Raw genomic sequence first — 22906 nt, 5'->3', positions numbered from 1 at the left:
TGTGGGAGTAGTTATCAAAAAGACTGAAGTCCCCAGCAACCTCAGGATGAAGAAAACTCATTTAAAGACCTTGAGTATGAGCAGAAGCCTTTGAGAAGGTAGTAACAAGAGAGCCTGGCCTCTAGGTGAAGGAAGACGGTCCAGACCTCTATGAATAAGTGTTTCAAGATAAAACAAGATGAACCAGCACCTCGTGAGAGGACCCTGTGGATTCCCAAGAAATCCTGGAACTGTAGTGGGATGTTTCTAAATGGTTCAAAAGAGAAGGAATAAAAAGAATTATAAAAGCAGAATTGATGGCTTCCATGGTCTAAATAATTGACAGAATAGAGAAACTTGAATCCACTGTGGTAAGTCTCTCCAAAGAAAGGCAGCCAGTTGGCATCATGAATAGCGTTCCGGGCGCATTTAGGGTTAGGGTTAACCCTAAATGCACTCAACAAGACCTGAGTTAAAATCCAGCCTCACTGGTCACTTCATCTGCTTGCCTCAGTTTCCTCATCTATAAAATGGGCATCATAATAACAGCTACCTTCCTGGGTCATTGTGGGGGTCAAATGTAGTAATGTTCACCACATGCTCTGCGCAATGGCAGGCATGTAGCAAGCGCTGTATAAATGCTAAATGTTATTGTTCACATTATGAGAAAAAAGAGGAATATTCAGAAGCAAAAGACAGTCTGAATGACAGCAAAGTGAGCCACGTGAGCCAAGCACATGGATCTGGAAAATGAGATGGGGAGGAGCACGTGGAGAAGGCTCTCCTAGGAGAACAAGACACATGAACAAAGCGGAATGTCATCCTGCAGGCAATGCTGCCACGATGTGCCCGTGCTGCTCTTTTCACTGTTTCTGCACAGCTTTCTGGAGTTGGATGTTAGAACGCGGTGCTCCCTGTTGGTTTGTTCTTCTTTCCCTGAGAGAGCAGGGATGTCGCGTTGTGTGACTGCCTCTCCCTCTGGGTCTGAGGCTTTGTCTTGTCCTTGTCAGCTTCTGTCTGCTCTCCATCAACTGAGCTGTCGTCCTCTGCAGGGAGGCCGTTGTGTCGTGTTGGTGAGATTGGTCCTTGTGTTTTAATATTATTTTTTATTATGAACAACCAAAGCCAACCTTGTCTGTACAGAGAATGAGAAAATGATTGTTTCATCTTTGTACCTCCATCCCCTTGCACAGTTCCTGTGTGCGTGTGTGTACATGTGTATGTGCGCACGCTCTCATGTTTCCGTCATGTGCCCCAAACTGATCCTAGTGGATCCCAGTGGATCGTTGTTGTTCATTCTTTGTGCTCAGTGACATCACAAGAGTGTTATCTTGACTTGCACATTAACTGAACTGAAGTGAAGCAGAGCTGCACGTTCTCATCAATCTCACTCTCTCCTCCACAATCACTAGAATCCAAAAAATAAGACATCGTGACTGGCAATGGCTCAGCATGGCTAAACGTATGGTTGAGCAAAACAAGCTGGCTGGTGCTGTAGTGCCTAGAAGAATGGGCCTGGAGTCTTCCTGAGTCCAAATCTGGCCTCAGGCACTTACTATCCGTATGACCCTGGGCAAGTCATTTAACCTTGTTTCCCTCAGTTCTTTATCTGTAAAATGAGCTGGAGAAGAAAATGGCAAACTACTCCAGTGTCTTTGCCAGGAAAACCCCAAATGGGGTTGTGAAGAGTCAGACAGGACTGAAAATAGCTGAACAGCAAGTGTGTTGTCAAACTACCAGAAATCAGGAGCCATAGTTTGTCATCATTTTTCCAGCATAGCACTCAGTTGAGATTTCCTGTTGTCTTTTCTACTTTGTCCATATTAATTTTATCTTCATGAAGTCTACCCCAAGTGGATCCTCTTTTCTTTCCAGACCATGCCCCCCCTTTCTGTGTTGTCTTCCCCCATTAGAATATATGCTTCTTGAGGGCAGGAACTAGCTTCCTTCCTTTTTTTATTTGTATCCCTAATGCTTAGCACAGTGCCTGGAATATGGCTTCTGTTTAATAAATACTCTATTTGCTAAAGCCTGAAGAGGCAGAACTAATCTGTATAGTTCCTGTGAAAATGCACTTCCCTTCCAGGTCTATATGAGGTAAAAATGTTTGTTTTAGGAGTCAATGACCTTTGGGGATGTGACTGTGGACTTTACCCCTGAGGAGTGGGGGCAGTTGGGCCTTTCCCAGAAGGAGCTGTACAGGGAGGTGATGCTTGAGAATTACAGGAACTTGGTGTGCCTGAGTGAGGATCTGGGCTGAGGAGGGGAAGTTGTTTGGGGGTAGTGGAGTAATGAGCAGTTGTTAGTTGATATGCACAGAGGTTCCTGATCCTTTTACAACCAAGAAAGACAAGGATGCATGTGCTCTTAACTCATAGGTAAAAGATTTTGCTTTACACACCTGCAAACTGGTTCCTTGATTGTGGCCCATAAGGTTTAAGTTACTGCATTCCCCCTTCCTTGTAATTTAATCCTTCCCTTATGTCCCAGTACATATATCTGAAATACATGGATGTTTCCTCTTAGCAAGGAACAGGTCAAGTAAATGAATTCTTTTCCTTCAGAGTCCATTTTGTACCCATTGTCCCCCAGCTGCTTAGCAGCACTATCAAAGAGGACACCCAGGGCCCTTCCTACCACCAACCATTTAACCCCAGAGGGGCCTTCCTGAGCCCTTTCCCATTTCCAACGAGCAGGACTTGCAGTTTCCAAACCAGAAGTGATCTGCCAGTTGGAGCATGGGGGAAAGCTTGGATTCCTGAAGGAGAAGGCCTAAGATTTATCTGTGCAGGTAAGTGGTAAACCTGGCAGGTGAGTCAGTGTAAACAGGAGTCTGTTGGCCATTGTGAAATGTTCAACACGAGCTCTCCAGGCCTCGGTCAGGAGCTCCTTCATGGAGTCTCAAGGGCCCTCAGACTTAGGTCTTGGGTCCTTCCGTTTTTGCTTTCCTCCTCCACCTCATTTCAATTTGCATTTCCACAAGCATCTATTACTGTTGAGCCGTTTCAGTCATGTCTGACTGTGACCTTGTCTGGGGTTTTCTTGGCAAAGATACTAGAATGGTTTCCTTTTCCAGCTCATTTTACACATGAGGGACTGAGGCAAACAGGGTGTCACCCAGCTAGTAAGTGTCTGAGGCCAGATTGGAACTCAGGAAACTAAATCTTCCCGCCTTCAGGCCAGGCATTCTATCCCCTGAGTTCTGATCTGGCCTCAGACATCTACTATCTCTCTAACTCTGAGCAAGTCATTTTACCCCATTTTACCCCTGTCTCAAATTCCTCAAATGGAAAATGAGGATAAATAATGGCACTTCCCTCCCAGCTTTTTGTGGTGAGGATCAGATGAGATAAAAGTGCTTTTTAAACCTTAAAGCACTACGTAAGGTTTAATATAATCATTATTTATCATCATCATCATTCCACATTTGGGTCCTTTCCTTCTTTTTCAGCATTACTGAGTCCAAGGACGTGCACACTTTAATACCTTTGGGGGACATCGTTCCAAACTGCTTTTCAGAAGGGCTGGGCGGATCACAGCTCCAGTAACAGGAACTTCTTTTCCATTTCCTTTTTTGGTCATTTTTGCCACTCTGCCAGGTGTGAGATAGGGCTCAGAGTTACTTGAAATTGCATTTCTTTAATATTCATGGGGCTGTTGATAGTTTGGATTTTTTCCTTTGAAAATTGCCTCTTTCTGTGCTTTTACTCCTTATCAAGTGGAGAATGACTCTTATTCTCATAAATTTGAATTTGTTCCCTGTATATCTTCAAAATGAGACTTGCTACATAGATTTTCCCTTCAGTGAATTGTTTCCCTTCTAGTTTTGATTGCATCTGTTTTGTTTGTTACAAAACCTTTTTAATGTTATATAATCAAAATTGTCCATTTTGCCTTCTGTAATACTCTTTATTAGAATTCCTCCAGTTCATAGATCTGAAAGATAATTTCTTTCCTCCTTTGATTTGTGTATTTTGTGATCTTTTAAACTTAAATAATATATCCATTTCAGGTTTATCTTGGTATAAGGTACTGAATGTTGGTCTAAACCTAATTCCCTCCAGACTGCTGTCCAGTTTCCTCAGTATTTGTCAAATAGTCCTTATCCCAATAGTTAGTGCCTTTGGGTTTATTGAACACTAGAGTAGACTGCAAGATTTATTTGCTTCTATATGCTGTGTACCTAATCTGTTCCACGCATAGGTCTCTACTTTTTAACTAGCATCAAGTGACTGTGATGTTTCCTAATCTGTAGTATAGTTTGAGATCAGGTACTGCTAGATCAATGTCCTTCCCACTTTTATGTTCATTATTTCCCGTAGCATTCTGACCTTTTGTGCCTACAGATGAGTTGCGTTCATTTTTAATCCATCTCTGTAGTCTTCCAGTGGTTTTATTGGCGTAGCACTGAAGAGGTAAATTAGTTTGGGTAATATTATCATTTTTATGATATTGGTTTGTACTACACAGGAGCAACTAGTATTTTTCCAGTTACTCAGCTCTTTATTTCCACAAATAATGCTTATTTATGAATACCAGCTAGTGTTTGTATGTGTATATAGTTCCTGTGTATGTCTTAGTAGGAAGATGCTGGGTTTTGTTGGTAACATACAGGGATGTTGATTACTTATGGGGATTTTGTATTATTCCCTTCGAATTTGTTGAAGCTCTTATTTCAGTTAATTTCTTAGTCGACTCCAGGGTTCTGTAAGTAAATCATCACAGTAAATGCCAAAAGCAATGATTCCGTTTCCTTGTTGTCTATGCTTACTTCCTCAATTTCTTTTTCTTTTTTTGTCTGCTATAGCTAGCACTGCATCAGATAATAATAGTAATAATGGACATCTTTGGTTTACCCCGAAACTTACTGGAAATGCCTATAGTATGTCCCCATTACATATTATGCTAGCTTGTGTTTTAAGTAGATACTGCTTTCATATTAAGGAAAGGCTCATTTATTCAAATTATTTTTTAGACTTTAAGAGAAATTAGTGTTGCATTTTATCAATAGCTTCTTCTGCATCTGTTGACATAATCATGGGTTTTTGGTTATTCTTGTAATTGTCTGTTATATTTATTGTTTTCCCAGTTTGAATCAACCTTACATTTGTATTATAAATCCAAACTAGTCATCTTTTATAATCTTTTTATATGTTGCTGTATATTCTTTGTTAACATTATATTTAAGATTGGGGGGATATTGACTTACAGCTTTCTTTCTCTGTATTGATTTTTCTGTTTTGTATATCAAGACCATATTTGTGTCAAAGAAGAAATTTGGTAGGATCTCATCTCTCCCTGTTTTTATAAACAGTTTATTCAATACTGATGTTAATTATTACTTGAATTATACTTGAATAATTACTTGAATAATAATTGAAAAATGAAAAAACAGGGTTTTTTTTAGGAGTTCTTTTGTGGCTTGTCCAATTTCTTTTTCTGAGTTTTGATTATTTAAATTCTCTATTTTTTGATCTGTTAAACCAGGCATTTAATTTGTAAATATTCATCCATTTAATTTGTCATTTTTATCAGTGCATAAGTGGACAAAATAGTTTATACTCAGTTTTAGCTTTTATACTAGAATTGCTTAGAAGTTTTCTATTTCATTAAAGGTATATTTTCCCCTGTAGTATTATACTCAGTTTTCCTAGGCTGGTTATTTATAGTTGTTGTATTGAATCTTTTGCATTTTAGAATATTCCAAGCTCTACTCTCCTATATAATGGCCTCAGCTAAATCTTGTGTGATTATTCCTATGGTTCCTTCATCTTTGAATTTTTTCTTTCTTTCTGAATGCTTGCAATAATTTTTCTTTGACCTGGATGCTCTGTCATTTTCATTTTTTTTAGGAGGTGACTAGTAGATTCTTTCTATTCAATAGTTCTAATATTTCTGGGCAGTTTTCTTTCATGATTTCTTGAAATATAATATCTGTGCTCTTTTTTTTGATCATGGTTTTCTGGAAGCATAATAACTCAGATTTTTTTCCTTCTTTGATGCAAGTCATTTTTTTATATAAATCATCTTATATTTTCTTATTTTTTTAGTCTTTTGTTATTTTGTTTTAATATTTCTTATTTTCTCAGAATCACCAATTTCTGTTTAGTCCAATTCAGTTATCAGAAAGTCTTTTGCTTGGGTAAGGCAGCTAGGTGGTACAGTGCATGGAGCTCTGGACCTGCAGTAAGGAAGATCTGAGTTCACATCTGGGCTCAGATCCTTACTAGCTGTCTGATCCCGAGCAAGTAACTTAACGTCTCTGTGCCTCAGTTTCTTCATCTATAAAATGGAGGTAATAATAATATCTGCCTTCCAGGATTGTTGTGAAGATCAAATTAGATAATATTTGTAAAATGCTCAGCATAGCACCTGGCACGTAGTAGACACTTAGTAAGTTTTCTTCTTGCCTCCCAATTTTAGTCTCAGAAGACTAGCTTACTCATTATGTTCAAACACTACAGATGTGTCATTTGGACATTCTGTGTTCATGGATAGATTATACCAACCTGATAAAAATGACAGTACTACTTAAGTAACTTGTGAATTTAAAGCTATGCCAATGTAATTACAAAAGGAATGCTGGGCAAAATATATCAAATTAATACAGTGAAATGAAAGGTTGAGAGCATTAAAGGAAATGATCTGTAAAGTTAGGTATGATAGAGTCTAGCATTACAACAACTCAAGATTATCCTGTAAAGCAGACATAAAAACTACTTGCTAGTTTTAGAAGACAGAAAAGTTAGTCGGTAGCATGTACCACTTAAGGAAGACCTAAAAGCATATGCATACAATGCAGCCTCATATTGTAGCAACCCAAGAGCAAAACTAAGGGGGCAGGGGTCTTTATGTGGTATAAGCTGCTGGAGGAAAATTTGCTGAAAAAAACCTGATTAATTAATTTTTTAATGGATTCTCAGAGATAAGATTGTGTTTATCTGGGATTATAAGTATTCTTTACATTTTCCATTTCTTTCAGATTGGAAGACTCCACAAGAATCCATGGAATCATCTCCAAATCTGAACATTTCAGTGGAACAAACATCACAAGAAAGACTTGTAGTGAATGACTCTTTTTTCTCCAAATTGAGAAAAGCTTGGGAATGTGATGGCAGCTTAGAGAGGCCAAAGGACTTTGGGGAGAAACATTCCTGGACAGTCAAAACCACACAAAAGAAACTTTCTAGCATATCAAGAAACGGTGAATGTAATAGGCACAGTAGAGTCTTTAATCCTGGGCTAGTCTTTTTGCCCAACCAAGAATAGGAAAGAGTCTTGATATATGTGATACATACAAAATGAGTGTGAGACAGTATGCAGATATGAGAAAATGGAATGGAATGTGCTCAGAGAAGACTTTTTCTCACTATAATGAAAATAGAAAAATTTTGAGGTATATTCAGGCCTTACTGAAAATTGTAAAATATATACTGGACAAAAGCTTTTTGAATTTAATGAATGTGAGGTTACCTTCTATCAGAACACAGGGCTGACTGAACATTCAACAATTCACTCTGGTGAAAAACCATTTAATATATCTGGGAGGGCTGATAGACTGACAACTCAATTTACTCAGCATCAAAGAACTGATCTAGGAAAGAAACCTTATGAATGTAGTATATATAGGGAACAGTTCAGTCAGAGGTCAGAACTTACTGAGCACCAGTTAGTTCATACTGCAGGGAAACTTTATGAATCTAACAAATGTAAGCAGGCCTTCCAATGGAAGTTAGCTCTTACTCAACATCAGCCAAGTCATACTAATGAAAAATCTTATGACTGTAATGAATGTGGGAAGGTATTCCATCAGAAGAGAGGACTTATTCAACATCAGAGAAGTTATATTAGAAAGAAACCTTATGAATGTAATGAATGTGGTAAAGTGTTCTCCCAGCAAACAGGACTTACTAAACATCACACAGTTCATACTGGTGAGAAACTATATGAATGTAATGAATGTGGAAAGACCTTCTGATTAAAAGACCAGCTTACTGAACATCAGAGAATTCATACTGGAGAGAAGCCCTATAAATGTAATGAATGTGAGAAGACTTTCTGCAGGCATTCTAACCTTAGTGAACATGAGAGAATTCATACTGGTGAGAAACCTTATGAATGTAATGAATGTGGGAAGGCCTTTTTCTGGAGTGTTGCTCTTACTCTTCATCAGAGAATTCATACTGGTGAGAAGTCTTATGAAGGTAGTGAATGTGGGAAGGCCTTCCACTGGAGTGCAGCTCTTAATAAATACCAGAGAGTTCATACTGGTGAGAAACCTTATGAATGCAGTGAATGTGGGAATGCTTTCTACTGGAGCATAGCTCTTACTAAACACTAGAGAAGTCATTCTGGAGAAAAACCTTATGAATGTAATAAATGTGGGAAAACCTTCCAACTAAAAGGACAACTTAGTCAGCATCAGATAATTCATACTGGTGAAAAACTTTATGAATGTAGTGAATGTGGAAAGGCCTTCAGCAGGAAGATAAGACTTATTCAATATCAGAGAATTCATACTGGTGAGAAACCATATGAATGTGATGAGTGTAGAAAGGCTTTCTGACTAAAAGGACAGCTTAATCAGCATCAGATAATTCATACGGGTGAGAAAATTTATGAATGTAATGAATGTGGGAAGGCCTTCTGAATAAAAGGAAAGCTTAGTCAACATCAAACGATTCATACTTCTAAGAAACTTTATAAATGTAATGAATGTGGGAAGGCCTTCAGTGAGAAGACAAAACTTATTCAATATCAGAGAGTTCATAGTGGCTAAATAACAAACATGATGAATGAGAGGTCTACTACCTGAGTACCTCTCTTATGGAACACCAGAGAATTCATACTGGGAGAGAAGCTTTGAGTATAATGAATGTGGGAAGGCTTTTAGTAATGGTTGAGAACTTTAAAAATATCATGGGATTGATACTGGAAAGAAAACATATGCTTGTTAAATGTAGAGGATGGGGAAATGAATCTAACACCTGACCACACAATTCAGTAAGCATAGGAGAATCCATGCTGGAAAGAAGTAAAATGTGGAAGAGACTGCTTCTTAATCAAACTCCTTACTGAATTTTTTATAAAGTCATACTTTTTAGAAATCTTGTAGATTTAATAAATGTGGAAAGTACTTCTTGAGGTCACATCGTAACTATATTTCAAAGAATTCATTCTGGTGAGAAACAGCTTATGGGAATTCTGTCGGGAGCAGGTCAGATCTTAAATTACAAAAGAAAATTCATACTGAAGAGGGACATTGAATGACTGTCAGTTGGGGTGAAGGGCTTATGGAGCAAGACAATTCATACTGGACAGACCTTAACAATATGATGAATGTGTGGTGCCATTTCACGTGTGAAGAGAGCTTACTAAACATAACACAGAGCTAGAGCTACATGGGACCTCACAGGTTAATCTAGCCCAGCTCCTTGATTTTATAGATAAAGAAGCTGAAGGTCAGAGAATTAAACCCCTTGCTCAAGGTCACACTAACATTACTGCAGTATTTGGACCCAGATTTTCTGACTCCAGACTCCAATACATTCTGGTAAGAAACTTTGTGGATTTAATCGTTTTAGGAAAGGCTCTATTCCAGAGAAAACACTCAGCACCATTTTGACGTAATGGTTAAAAAATGTATTCATATAGTGAGGATGGAAAGCCATAACACAAAATTTATTCAACATCAAGTAATTCATATGGAGAAGTCTCATAAACTTAAAAAAAGCAAGACACATTTCAGCCAGAGTTCCTATCTGTGATAAGAACGCTATTTTCTAGGGACCTACCATGAAGTCTAGACTGACTTTTCTTAAAGCCCTTAACCTATGCATGTTTTATCAGTTTTTTCCTTAAGAGTTATTGAAACACTCCCCTAGTCTTGAGTGCTTAAGGATACTGGTTCAGGTCACTGGCATAGCTTCCTGCTCATTCCAATACAAAGGCCATGAGGAACTTCGCCTCCCTTTCAGAGGTTTCTGACTTTGAACCAATAGCATGATCAACACCAGGAAGCTACATTCAGTTGAATTGGTGTATCCTTTCTGAATACCCTTGTAGAATATCCTTCCTCTGCTAATGGCTAAGTAAACCTTTTGTAACCTGTTGAGAGAACTACATGTGTCTCATTCTTTCCAATATTAGACCTAAACTATGAGAGGACCAGCCTAAGTTGGACCTGGCCAGTGATACTAGCCTTTGCTGAAAATATGAGCATTGATATTTAAGGGAAACCCTGTAGATTATTAGAGTTGGCAAACTACATCCCAAAGGTCAAATCTGGCCCATGTCTGTTTTTGGACTATCCGTGTTTTAAGAAAAACCTTTTAACAAAATCATTCATAGCTCACAGGTTGTAAAAAGTAAGTGGTGGGACATAGTTTGTTTATTTTTGCTGTAAGTAAAGCAGAACCCTCTACTTTATTGTAGATAGTAATATATCTATTTTACATATTATCTCAGTGGCTAGTTCAAATGTTCCTCCTCAAATCCCAAAATACTTGCCTATCATAACTGTCAAACTTACAACACACAATTTAGCGTCATAATTACTGAAGAAATTGGGGACATTCACACAGAAGCTTACCTCCTGAACTCTGCTACTTTAAAAATTCTGACAATTGTCAAGTATCGCCCTATCTTGGTCACTGCCAAAAAGCTATTCCTTTCTTTATCCCCTCGAACCCTTCCCCACCTGTCTACTCCAGAACAATTAGTCCACTAATGATTTATCTTGGATCTATTCCTTTCAATTACTTTTTTCAGCAGTCTGTTGAAATTGTTTAATACAATTAGCTAAACATTTATTAAGTACCTGCTATATAGAAGGGAATACAAATACAAAAAATTAAAAAGCCCAACTCCCAAACAGACCAATCCCAAACTGACAGAAACCTACCTAGTATATACATAAAAAAAGAACTTGAGGAAGGTAACTGGGAGGATTAGGGAAAGATCCCAGTAGAAGGTGACCCATGAGCGGAGTTCCTAGTGGTGTGATTAGTTGAGGTTATGTACCATGAATTTATAGTAGGTAAAATTGGTCAGTTTCATGGCTTTTCTAACAACACTCAGCAGGAAAAAGAGTTAAGGAATTAGATGGTAGAAATTGCCTGGATACTAACATTTTCAATTTGAGGCCTAAGGGATTCAAAGGTAGTAATCAGTGAATGTAGGCAGCTAGGTGGCACACTGGATAGAATTCGTTGGGCCTGAAGTCAGGAAGACTCCTGAGTTCAAATCTAGCCTGAGTCACTTACTAGCTGTGTAGCCCTGGGCAAGTCACTTAACCCTGTTTGCCTCAGTTCCACATATGTAAAATGAGCTGGAGAAGGAAATGGTACACCATTCCAGTATCTTTGCCAAGAAAACCCTAAATGCAGTCATGAAGAGTTGGACATGACAGAAACAACTGACCCACTAGTGAATGATGAATAAAGCAGACCATAGAGTCAGTGCTGATATGGGCACAAATAAATCCAGGATAGGGAAGTTGGGGAAAGAATGTTGGGTGTGAAATTGGTAAACAGGTTTGAATTTCAGTCCTGCTGTATATACCATGTAATTTTGTGTGAGTTAATCTTTCTGAACCTCAGTATCATTACTTATTGATGGGAGATGGAGGGGGAATTTGACCTAGACCAATAGTGTCAAACTGAAAGAGAAATAAAACAAGCTATACATAAGAATCTCTACAGGCCATGTATTGACTTAGAACCACATATTAATATTATCAATATTTTATTATAGTTTTATTTATTTTGTCAAACAGTCCCCATTATATTTTAGTCAAAATAGTTTGAGCCACACTTGAGAGTGTTGTGGGTCCAAAGTGTGGTAGGTCACATGCAACCCAAAAGCTGTGCGTTTGACACCTCTGTCATAGATGACCTAAGAAGTCCCTTCCACCTTTACGAATGGTTTCCTATATAAATCAGTAAATATTTGCAGAGAGAGTGTAACTTAACCAATGGGTTCTGATGAGACCACCAATAATTTAGAAAGAAAAAAAATAGATACTATAGAAACTTAGGAGAGGGAGCATGGTTAAGGACTATGAGATAGACAATGATTCAGCAAAGAAACCTAAGGATAACTGGTCAGAGTGGAGGTGAGATTATGAGCATTATCACTTAAGCCAATGGAGAGCAGACCATCTAAATCAATCTAAAAGGAAAGACTGGTCAACATTGTCAAAAGCTGCTGAAAGGCGAAGGAGAATGAGAATTGCAAGAGCATATGGGGGAAAATTCTTAACCAAAAACCAAAAAGAAGGGTTATCAGAAAAGACAAAATATGTAATTTCAGTTATGTGAAATTAAAAAGTCTTATGTGAAAATGCAGCTAAGAAAAAAAGGAAGACCATAAATCTGAGGGATGCAGACATCTTGCATCCTAAGAAAAAAAGGACTTTTTCCATATTTTAATATTATGTGGACATATACTATGTTATGGCATGTTAATGGTAAAGAAAACAGATATCCTGAGTTGTAATTTCAACTGAAACTTTATCAACTCTGTTATTGTATTTATAATCTATCCAATTAAGAAATTCCTTTCTCATGGTATAGTTAAACACATGAAGACCATAAATCTGAGGGATGCAGACATCCTGGGATTGTCCTAAAACAGATTTAAGCCTAGTCATTCTTGTAAGTGTCAGAGATTTCCTTCTGGTTCCATGGCCATATAACCACTAACTAAGGGGATAAACAATATGCATTCAGGCTGTTTGACTTTTTAAACCAAACTTTCAGGTCGACAGCTAGGATGCTGTAAGTCGGGTTGCAACTGATGGACTAGGAGAAAACAGCTCCCCCACCTTGGCCAAGCCAAAAGATTCAGGTGCCTCAGGATTCATTTTTCCTGAAGTCTTAAACCTTGACTGGGTCGGGTAAGTCCTCCTATTCCCAGCTTCCCAAGGATGCCCTCTAGTTTGGTTGAAGTCAGAAATTTCCCTTTAAAGCTAGCTCAGGGGGCAAAGATCAAGTCTACAGTCAAACACTGTATAAATCCCCTGTACGGATGGATCTCAGGAAAAGTTAACACAAGTATTGCTAGCACTAGTGCCAATTAACTACAGATAGCCCTGAATTGTGTTGGCCACGATAAGGCTCTATAAAGTTACTTTATCTTAAAACCAAATTAAGTTTAAAGGCCAACAAAACATCTAGCCAGCAGTGGGAATGTTTCATCTTGGACTTGCTGCCTTGGCTGAGGGAGAGCAAAAGGCAGGAGCCTCTTCCCATAAGGCTCCCAAAGCTGCTTCAGCACCACCCCCATACTAGCTAAGTTCCTTCACTCCACTCTCCCCTCTTTCCCAACAATCTCATCCCCTCTTTCTCCTCCAAACTCCACTCCTCCTCTATGCTATTCCTTGCTTCCTCCCTCCCCCCTTTCCCTTAAGGATTTCCTGCAGATTATAGCTGAGCTAGCCCCCCAGCTTGCCAAAACACCAGAAACACAGGCTGGGGAGGACCTTAAAGCAAAAAGGGAGCTTTCAACAGCTCCCAGATCAAACCCACAGCCCACCCCTAATGTGGTAAGGGACCACAAAGCTGTTATTTGTCACTTTTGTAAAAAACAAGGATATTGGAAATCTGAATGTAGGACCCATCTCAAGGTTATGGAAAGTCAGGAACTTCAGGGGGGCCAATGCTCCCTTCCCCTCCAATGATCATAGAGGTGCTCGGAACAAAGGTGGCAGGATGCACCCTAATTCTGTCAGGTCTGGAATCCTTGCAACCCCTTTTCCTCGAAATAATAATGGCCAATTCATGATGGGGATTTCTAACAAGCTTCTCCTTCCCCCTGTGTCTGTTGTTAATTGTGAGCTCTGTTTGTATTTATCCTGTCATTAATTGTCAATTTGTCTGTCAGTGTATGTCTCTGTCTGTGTCATATGTGCTGTGAATGAGTCTGTTATCTTGTAAATATGAGCAGCCAGAGACTTCTAAGGGCTGCCGCTAGGGAAACAAACAAAATTTTAAGACTTTTCTTTTGTTTTTTTCTGGTCTGGCCAACCTGGAGTTACAATGAAAAATAGATAGATCTAAAAACATCTTAGTAGATTTTGTAGATTGTGGGATTAATCATTAAAAAGTTTTGGGGGGGCAGAGCCAAGATGGTGGACTAGAAAGACACATTTACGCAGGGCCTCCCCCCACAGCCCATAAAATACCTGTAGAGAGGGACTCTCAACAAGTTCTGGAGCAGCAGAAGTGGAGAACAAAAGAGTGGAGGAGATTTGCAGCCCACGGTGACCTGAAAGGCCCATGGAAGGAAACATCGGTTGGCTGGACACAGAGCCCAGCACAGAGCCCAGCCCAGTCCTGCCTTGGCCAAGCAACGCAGTGCCATGAGACTCTGGAAGGAGGACACCTGGGGCGGAATCTCCAGTCGTAGTAGCGGGTCCTCAGATCCCTCTGTCCACACGCACCAAAGGTCAGAGATAGGGTTTAATCAGTAGGCCAAGAAGGGAGAAGGGCTTTCCCATAGCTCCAGCATCAGGCAGCCGCCACAGAGCCTGCACAGCAGCCAGGATGGAAGCTCCATTGTTGGAGTGTAAAAACCCCTGGGGGCATTGAAGAGCTGAGTCTTGCCTCCACCCTGTGTGGAGGCCCTGGGAGAGCTGGTCTTTGTCTCACACTGAATGGCAGCCCTGCCCATCCAGCTTATCTGAAAATCAGCCCCCAGTGCTGACTTGGGAACTGGAGGCCAAGTGGCTGTGGAGAGGTATCTGCTAAGATTCTGGGCACAAAAATCCCTCTCTGCATCCAGACCAATACACACTTGATTGTGCCACCTTGGAAGAACTGAGATCTCACAGATTCCCAGAGTATACCCTACTCTTGACAAAGGACCCAAAAGTCAAGTAACTGGTTGGGAAAATGCCCAAAAAAGGGAAAAAATGTAAGACCATAGATGGCTACTTTCTTGGTGAACAGATATCTCCTCCCATCCTTTCAGATGAGGAAGAACAATGCTTACCATCAGGGAAAGACATAAAAGTCAAGGCTTCTGTATCCCAAACACCAAAAATAAATATTCAGTGGGCTCAGGCCATGGAAGAGCTCAAAAAGGACTTTGAAAATCAAGTTAGAGAGGTGGAGGAAAAACTGGGAAGAGAAATGAGAGAGATGCAAGAAAAGCATGAAAAGCAGGTCAACACCTTGCTGCTAAAGGAGACCCAAAAAAATGCTGAAGAAAATAACACCTTGAAAAATAGGCTAACTCAACTGGCAAAAAAGGTTCAAAAAGCCAATGAGGAGGAGAATGCTTTAAAAAGCAGAATTAGCCAAATGGAAAAGAAGGTTCAAAAGCTCACTGAAGACAATAGTTCTTTCAAAATTAGAATGGAACAGATGGAGGCTAATGACTTTATGAGAAACCAAGAAATCACAAAACAAAACCAAAAGAATCAAACAATGGAAGATAATATGAACTATCTCACTGGAAAAACAACTGACCTGGAAAATAGATCCAGGAAAGACAATTTAAAAATTATGGGCCTACCTGAAAGCCATGATCAAAAAAAGAGCCTAGACATCATCTTTCATGAAATTATCAAGGAAAACTGCCCTGATATTCTAGAACCAGAGGGCAAAATAAGTACTCAAGGAATCCACAGAACACCACCTGAAAGAGATCCAAAAAGAGAAACTCCTAGGAACATTGTAGCCAAATTCCAGAGTTCCCAGGTCAAGGAGAAAATATTGCAAGCAGCTAGAAAGAAACAATTCAAGTATTGTGGAAATACAATCAGGATAAAAAGTTTGGATACTTCTTAATCATTTGAAATTACTGGGAAAGAATTCCTGAGACTGGGTAGCTCCAGGAACTCACCTTGGTAAAACAATCCCTCCCAATCCTGATTACTTAGCATTCCCCACTCCCTCCCAGCATTAAGAGAGTATCTCAGAATGGGGATTTTTAACAGGCACAAGGGTTCACGTTAACCCCTCCCATTCCAGAGAAGAGAATGCAGGAGAAGTGTAAGGAAAACTTAAATCATCCCTCCCCAACTGGCAAAAGGAAGTGTAGGGGCAGCAATTCTCAGACTGGAAGTGATTCTAAAAGTCTTGTGCCCTTGGGCACCTTGTAGCCCACCCTGTCTAGGTAAAGCTTGGAAATGTCACCTAGAGCCTATACATTCTGCCCACTCTGTCCCAACAGCTGCAAACTACCCCAGGCTTAGTAAATTCTTCAACTGTGGGGAAAGGGATAGGTGGATGGACCAGGACTGTTGGGAACATTCCCTAAGCCCTGCCTACAAAAATTACCACCACTGGGACATCAGCCTTCCTACTCTTGGTAAATTTTACATTTTTCTGTTCCAATTGCAAAAAAAAAAACACCGTATTTTATCTCTATTTGACCTATTTGCTGGTTTGTAAAGGGAAAAATAATAATAATTGTTATGGAATCAAAATGATATAATGATTATAAAATGTTTAATATAATGACTGCTCTATTACATAAAATATTATTATTTCCCTCTAATGTAATTGTTAATTTTGAAGTGGTTTTAATTACTAAAAGTAATAAGATCAATAATTTCTGGAAGTGGAAATGATATCATCTGAAGTTATTGTTGTGTCATTTCTAAAATTGTATGGCATTTCTGAATTTCTCTTAGATTGTGAAATTTGAGAGACCACTGTGAGGAAGAAATGTTGTCAAAGCAATTTTAATTTGGATCTTGTTGTATATGAATTGGACTTTTAAAAGGAAGTGATGAAAGTAGATAATTTGATATTTACCATGATAGCAGATATTTCCATTTGAAATCTTGGCTATTATGAAAAAAATGATGATTTAAATTTATAGTTTCCACATATTATGCAAGGTGATTTAGGATTGCATTGACCTAAAGTTATTATAAAACTCTGTGCAAAAGTTTCTGGGTTGTAGAATTCCTATTGAACAAATGAGAATCCTTAGAGAAAAAAATTGGGGTGTGATTTTCAAACCTGTTTCATCTAAGGATGTATTTACGTATGTTAATTTGAAGGCTTATGCCAGAATGTATTTAATTTCTAGGGATATATTTAAGGAAAATTTGTTATTGTGATAAGGCTAAATTAATTGGCTATGTCATTCTTGACTTATAGAAACTAAATCTTCTCTCCATTACAAACACCTTTTTGATTAAGAAACTTTGTGATATCTAGGAATTCTGTAATAACTAAGAATTTAGTTTTGTTATAATATGCTAGGGTTGGAAGCTCAATTCCACGTGGACAGTCTCGGGCGGGTAAAGGTGAGAACTTCTAAATCTTAGAGTTTTCACGAGACCCCCCAGGGAACGACTGGGAATCGAGGTGAACCGAGCTATCTCGTGTATTTCCGCCTCTTCCCGTGAGAAACGTGATGGGAGAGAGATCTCCCCGCCCTCGAGATTGTCCCGGATCTGGGCACACTATTGTTATCTAACAGCACGGTATTCAGATGCAAACTAGCCGCTGAAGAGTTTAAGTAGGATCAGGAAAGCCTGAAAGCTCTCTTGGGCGGAGGGGCGCGGAGCGGACAGGACAACAAGGCTCCGCTTTTCCTCTCTCCTCTCTCCCCTCCCCCTCTCTCCCCACTTACACTTCTACTTCCAATCTCTTATTGTAAGATCTTTGCCTCCTTGGGAGATCTTTCTCTTTCCCTCCTAAGGAAGAATTTCCCTGCACTTGTAACCAGACCCTGAAATAAAGCTCAACCCTTGTTCGACTCTGGAACGTCCTTTCTCTCATACGAGCATCCAGTTTGGCCAACCGAAGACCTCGGGAGGTGAGGTAAGAAGACTCGGGTAGCCCACAGGCCTCTAGGCCTGGCAATAATATTTTGTGAATTTGTCTTACTTTACACCAGCAATAGAGCCAGGCTGATTCCTTTAAATATTATATACAGATGTATATGATTGGCTTCTAAAAATTTATCATGTTTTGGTAATAAGATCTCAAATTTGGATTTTTCACAAATATTGTATAATAGTGAAAGGTGAAATTATTTTTTCTTTGTTAAAGTACCTGTCCAATAGTTTTAAAAGGCAGATGAGTTCATTTTATGGTTGGACCCTCCTATTTTAAAAGATTCTTATACCAGGTACAGGATTTAGGTAAGGATAGAACTGCAGATGACATATAAACTGAAATTCTATGAAGGTTCCAAAAAATGGAGAACCAATTTTAAGTGACTGTGCTCATTTATGTTGTCAGAATTATCTAGGAACTTCTAGATTTGAGTCAGAGAGCTCCCTTTTTGAACTGTCCTAAGAATAAGATGGATATTTCGCATCAGACACCTGCAGGGGACACCTGGGATCCCCAAAGTGCTGTTTAAATGGATATTAAGAGCAGATTACTGGGATACAAGGAACTCAGTGTCAGCTAACACTGGAAAGAATGACTGCGTTTATTTGTGTGACTCAGGTTTAAGTCTTCTCGTTTATCTGGGTGACATGTACATCCCCTTCTCAAGAACAGTCTGTTGTGAACCATCTGACTCTGCAGTTCTGTGAGCTGCAAGAGAAGCTTTGTGGTTTTGAGCCCGCCCTGCGTGGCTGCGGACTGAACTGTCCATGGTCCTGCTTGAACCTAGCCTTGCGGACCCCCAGCCCTCTGACCACCGTGCAGCCTGGTGGGGGGTGTAGACGGGTTTGGGAGTTGGGGATAGCGGAGCTTTCGAGCTCAGTGTCCTCAGTGACTCGGGAGCAGCGAGGAGGGAGGGGACGGTCTGAAACAAGGAGGATGATTGAAGGACAAGAAGGACTGCCGGGAGACGGCGAGGTTAGCGGAGCATCCGGGGGCGCAGGAGTGTCATGCAGAGGACTACAGAGCAAAGGCAGGGAGGTCGGCATGACAGGGTCAAGGCTCTGAAGGGACAGGACAAGCTGGACAGGGCGGAGCTGAGGAGTCCGAGGAGACGGGCGGTCGTAGTGGGGCAGGAGTGAGGACCGCGCGGCCCCGGGGACTCGCGTGGGCAGAGATGATGCTGCCCAATGCGCCGCCCGAGACTGAAGTCCTGAGCACGACACCTTGGGGCGCCGGTGGGGTCCTCCCCGCAGCCCGGCGAGGGCCGAGCGTGGAGGCGGTAAATGAACAGGGCTCTGATTAATAATGAAATAATAAAGGCTGGCGGGAATGGGGAAGGACTTCAGAAGGGGGATGATCGATGTTCTCCACCGGGCCCAAGGGCTGCAGAAGCTGGGGAAGCATCCGGGACACACCCAAGCGCTGGGGCCCCCAAGGCCAGGAGGCGGGGATCGGCCTCGGCGGAGGCGGCGGCGGCTGGACCCCAGCGCAGTCCCGGCGTAGGCCAGGTGTGGGTGTCTGCGACCAGGCCGGCAGAAGAGCACCGGAAGTGACGTATGCCCCCGGCACCCAGGCTCCAATCGGATGAAGACTCTGCCCTGCGTCCTGGGCCCTGCCTCGCTGCTTCCATGGCGACCAAGGGCTGTCTTCGCAACGCCTTCTGGGAAGTGTAGTGCGTTGGCGGGGCCCCTCGCGAGCATGCGCAGTGCCACTGGGGGTGGGTGGGCCCAGGTGGGTGGGCCCAGCGGTGCGCTGAGTGGTGGAGCTCGAGTCCAAAGCTCCAGATTCGCATGGAGCCTCAGACTCCTCGGAGTCGGGTGACCCCGGCAGATCACTGCCCCTGTCTGCCTCAGTTTCCACATCTGTAAAATGAGCGAGGGAAGGAGACGACAAACCGCTGCAGTATCCGCTGTCCGGAGTGCCCCCAGCGGCGGCGGGCAGTGGGAGGACAGGGGGAGGGGCGCGTGCGGTGAGCTCGGAGGGAGGTCTGCCGTCCAAGCCAGAGAAGCGCTGTCCGCCATCCGTGGGGGCCGCGTGGGGGAGAGTGCGTGGACAGGCCGCTCCGAGGGGGAGGGGTGCGCTGTGAGGGGGAGGGGTGCGCTGGGGGGGAGGGGTGCGCGGTGAGGGGGAGGGATGCGCTGTGAGGGGGAGGGGTGCGCTGTGAGGGGGAGGGGTGCGCGGGGGGGAGGGGTGCGCTCGGGGGAAGGGGTGCGCTGGGGGGGAGGGGTGCGCTGTGAGGGGGAGGGGTGCGCTCGGGGGAAGGGGTGCGCTTGGGGGGGAGGGGTGCGCTGTGAGGGGGAGGGGTGCGCTCGGGGGAAGGGGTGCGCTGGGGGGGAGGGGTGCGCTGTGAGGGGGAGGGATGCGCTGTGAGGGGGAGGGGTGCGCTGGGGGGGAGGGGTGCGCTGTGAGGGGGAGGGGTGCGCTGGGGGGGAGGGGTGCGCTGGGGGGGAGGGGTGCGCTCGGGGGAAGGGGTGCGCTGGGGGGGAGGGGTGCGCTGTGAGGGAGAGGGATGCGCCCCGGGGGGGAGGGGTGCTCTGTGAGGGGGAGGGGTGCGCTGGGGGGGAGGGGTGCGCTCGGGGGGAGGGGTGCGCCCCGAGGTTAAAGTGAAAGCCGCGCGGGGCGGTGACGACTGCGCCATCCAGTCTGCCCAGCTCGCTTTCCCAGTCAGCGCATTTGTGACGCGCCTGCTGTGGGCAAGGCTGGGGAACATGAAGGGGCGAAGGCAGACGTTGTCCTCAGGCATGATTGAGAGGGCAGGCACTAGCACTGAGAGGGCTGGACGAAGCATCCCGTACAAAGGTGGCATTTTTCTTTGGTCGCGGCTCACTCTTCGTGACCCCATCTGGGCTTTCCTTGGCAGAGATGCCATTTCCTTCTCCAGCTCATTTTAGAGATGAGGAAACGAAGGCAAGCAAGGTGAAGCGCCTTGCGCAGGGTCACCCAGCTTGTGTCTGAGGCTAGACTTGAACTCAGGACCAGCACTCTGTCCACTAGGCATCCTGCTACCTCTGGATTTTATTGGAACTTGAAGGAAGCTAGGCAGTTACCACCCCCACCCCCACCCCCACCCCCCTCACCCTCACCACCGCCTCAGTTTGAGCCACTGGACATGAAACGAGGTATTACATTGTCCTGGGTCAAGAGAAACAGCTCTCAGTGCCTGAGTCTTTGGCTGACTACGTGGAGATGAGGCCTGAAGCCTGGACCAGGAAAGATGCCACCTACACTTGCACTCTGCTACTCCTTCTTCAACTTTCCACTGCTTTGGCCCCACTGAGCATAGTAGCCAGTGCAACCCTCAGACTAATGGAGATGTATAAGGACCCACTAATGGAGGACAAGGGGCTAACAAGGACCCAGAGAGTGGACAGATGGTTGCCATGGTGCAGAAACTGGAGCCTGTGATAGATGAGATGACGACTCTCTTTAAGTTTGTTTAACTTTTATGCCATTGAAGAAAATATGGGATTATGGATCTATCCTTTATTGAACTTTGATGGTCTAAGAGGAATGTACAAGTTTGCAATATGTAAATAAACTCATTTTCTGTCACTGATGTAATTTTGTCAATGAAAGGCCTTGTCAGAATCTTCCTAATTGTTCAGGTTTTCTCTGAGGTCTGAACTTGTGTTTGGGCATAATAAAACTTAGGTTTTTAAATCCGTAATTTCTGTGTTCTGATAAATATATACTTGGCAGCGATTATCCACCATGTGAACAAAGAAAGCATTTCTCCCCTAATGGAACAAATACTCTAGGGTAGTCAGGAAAAGGAATGAGTCTTAATGAGGAGCAGGGCTCCATCTTCTTCTGGAACACAGCACATGACAATTCTCAGAGATTTTGAGGAGTTCCAGGCACCTGTGAGATCACCCCAATTTTCTCAAAGTTAAGAATTTAAACCAAATGGATTCAATTTGGAGGTTTTGAGAAGATGTCTGGATCTTGTGGAGGAAAAAACCAAATGAATAGACTGAGGAAAAGGTAGAGAGCAATTTGAGATGTTTCCTTTGGTCCAGGGATTCTTAACCTGTTTTGTGTCATGGACCTCACTGACAGAATGGTGAAGACTGCAAACCTGTCCTCAAAATTGTTTTACAATACATAATAAAATGCATAGGACTACAAAGGAAGCCAAATACAGTCACAGAAAGTTATCAAGACTAAAGAACATACATAGACCTTAGATTAAGAATCCCTGAGTGTGTGTGTGGCGGGGAGTTCCCCCTTAGGTTTTAATTCTTTGTTTTTCAGGAATATTAGCTTGGACTAAAATGATTCTCGTCATATCCATAAAGTCGCTATTGTTTCATGTGATGCGGAACGAGTGTTTCGTTCTGGCTGGAAGTCTATCTCTATATGTACACAACTCCTGATATGATCTGAGGGCACTGAGGAACGGTTTGGTTCTGGAGCAAAGCCTTCAGTCATTGCCCCGTGGGTTCTTCCTGACATGAATTGTCTTCGTTGCATAGTCTCTGTCCTCAGGTGTAATGCCATCCCACGCTGATTACGGTCATAAGTTTTCTCTTCCTTATAACCTCTCTTAAAAGACTTCACAATTCCACCGGTTAGTAAGTTTTTATTAAATGCTTTCGGTGTTTTAGGCACTTCGCTAAGTTCCGGGAATACCAAGACAAAAGAAAAGCCTCCTCACCCTCAGGTAATTTTGATACAGCTCCATGTGTAGGTATTTCACTTTGGGGGTGTCTCTCGAATGTACCTCTTTCTCTCCCCGGATCCTGCTAATCACCTCATACCTGGCCTACTGCAATAGCTGCTAGAGGGGTGAGCCTCAAGCCTCTCCCCACTCCAGTCTACCCGCCATTCAGCCCCTACACTTATTTTATCAAAATGAAGGTCCAATCATGTAACTGTCCCCAGGCCTCCCCCCGACACTCAACAAATTCCAATGGCCCCCTATGACCTCCAGGAGCAAACACAAAATGCTCAAAGCCCTATACATCTTATTCCCCAACACATACTCTTCACTTTGACGACCCTGGCCCCCTCCTCTTGTTCATTCCACAAATGAGACAATCCATCTCCAGACTCTGGGCATTTTCTCTGGCTGTTCCCCCTGGAATGCTCTCCCTCCTGACCTCCATCTACTGGCTTCCTTC

At 42.5% G+C, this 22906-nt stretch overlaps 1 pseudogene; it reads left to right on the top strand.

Moving 5' to 3' along the window:
* The first annotated feature begins 794 nt into the window (after nucleotides 1–794).
* Nucleotides 795–10095, top strand: LOC140498684 (uncharacterized; annotated as a pseudogene).
* Nucleotides 10096–22906: the final 12811 nt, after the last annotated feature.

Source organism: Notamacropus eugenii, chromosome 4 (genome assembly GCF_028372415.1).
Source record: "Notamacropus eugenii isolate mMacEug1 chromosome 4, mMacEug1.pri_v2, whole genome shotgun sequence".
NCBI classification, from domain to species: Eukaryota; Metazoa; Chordata; class Mammalia; order Diprotodontia; family Macropodidae; genus Notamacropus; species Notamacropus eugenii.
Note: the sequence above shows the minus strand (reverse complement) of the source record. Positions and strands in the feature narration are given on the sequence as shown.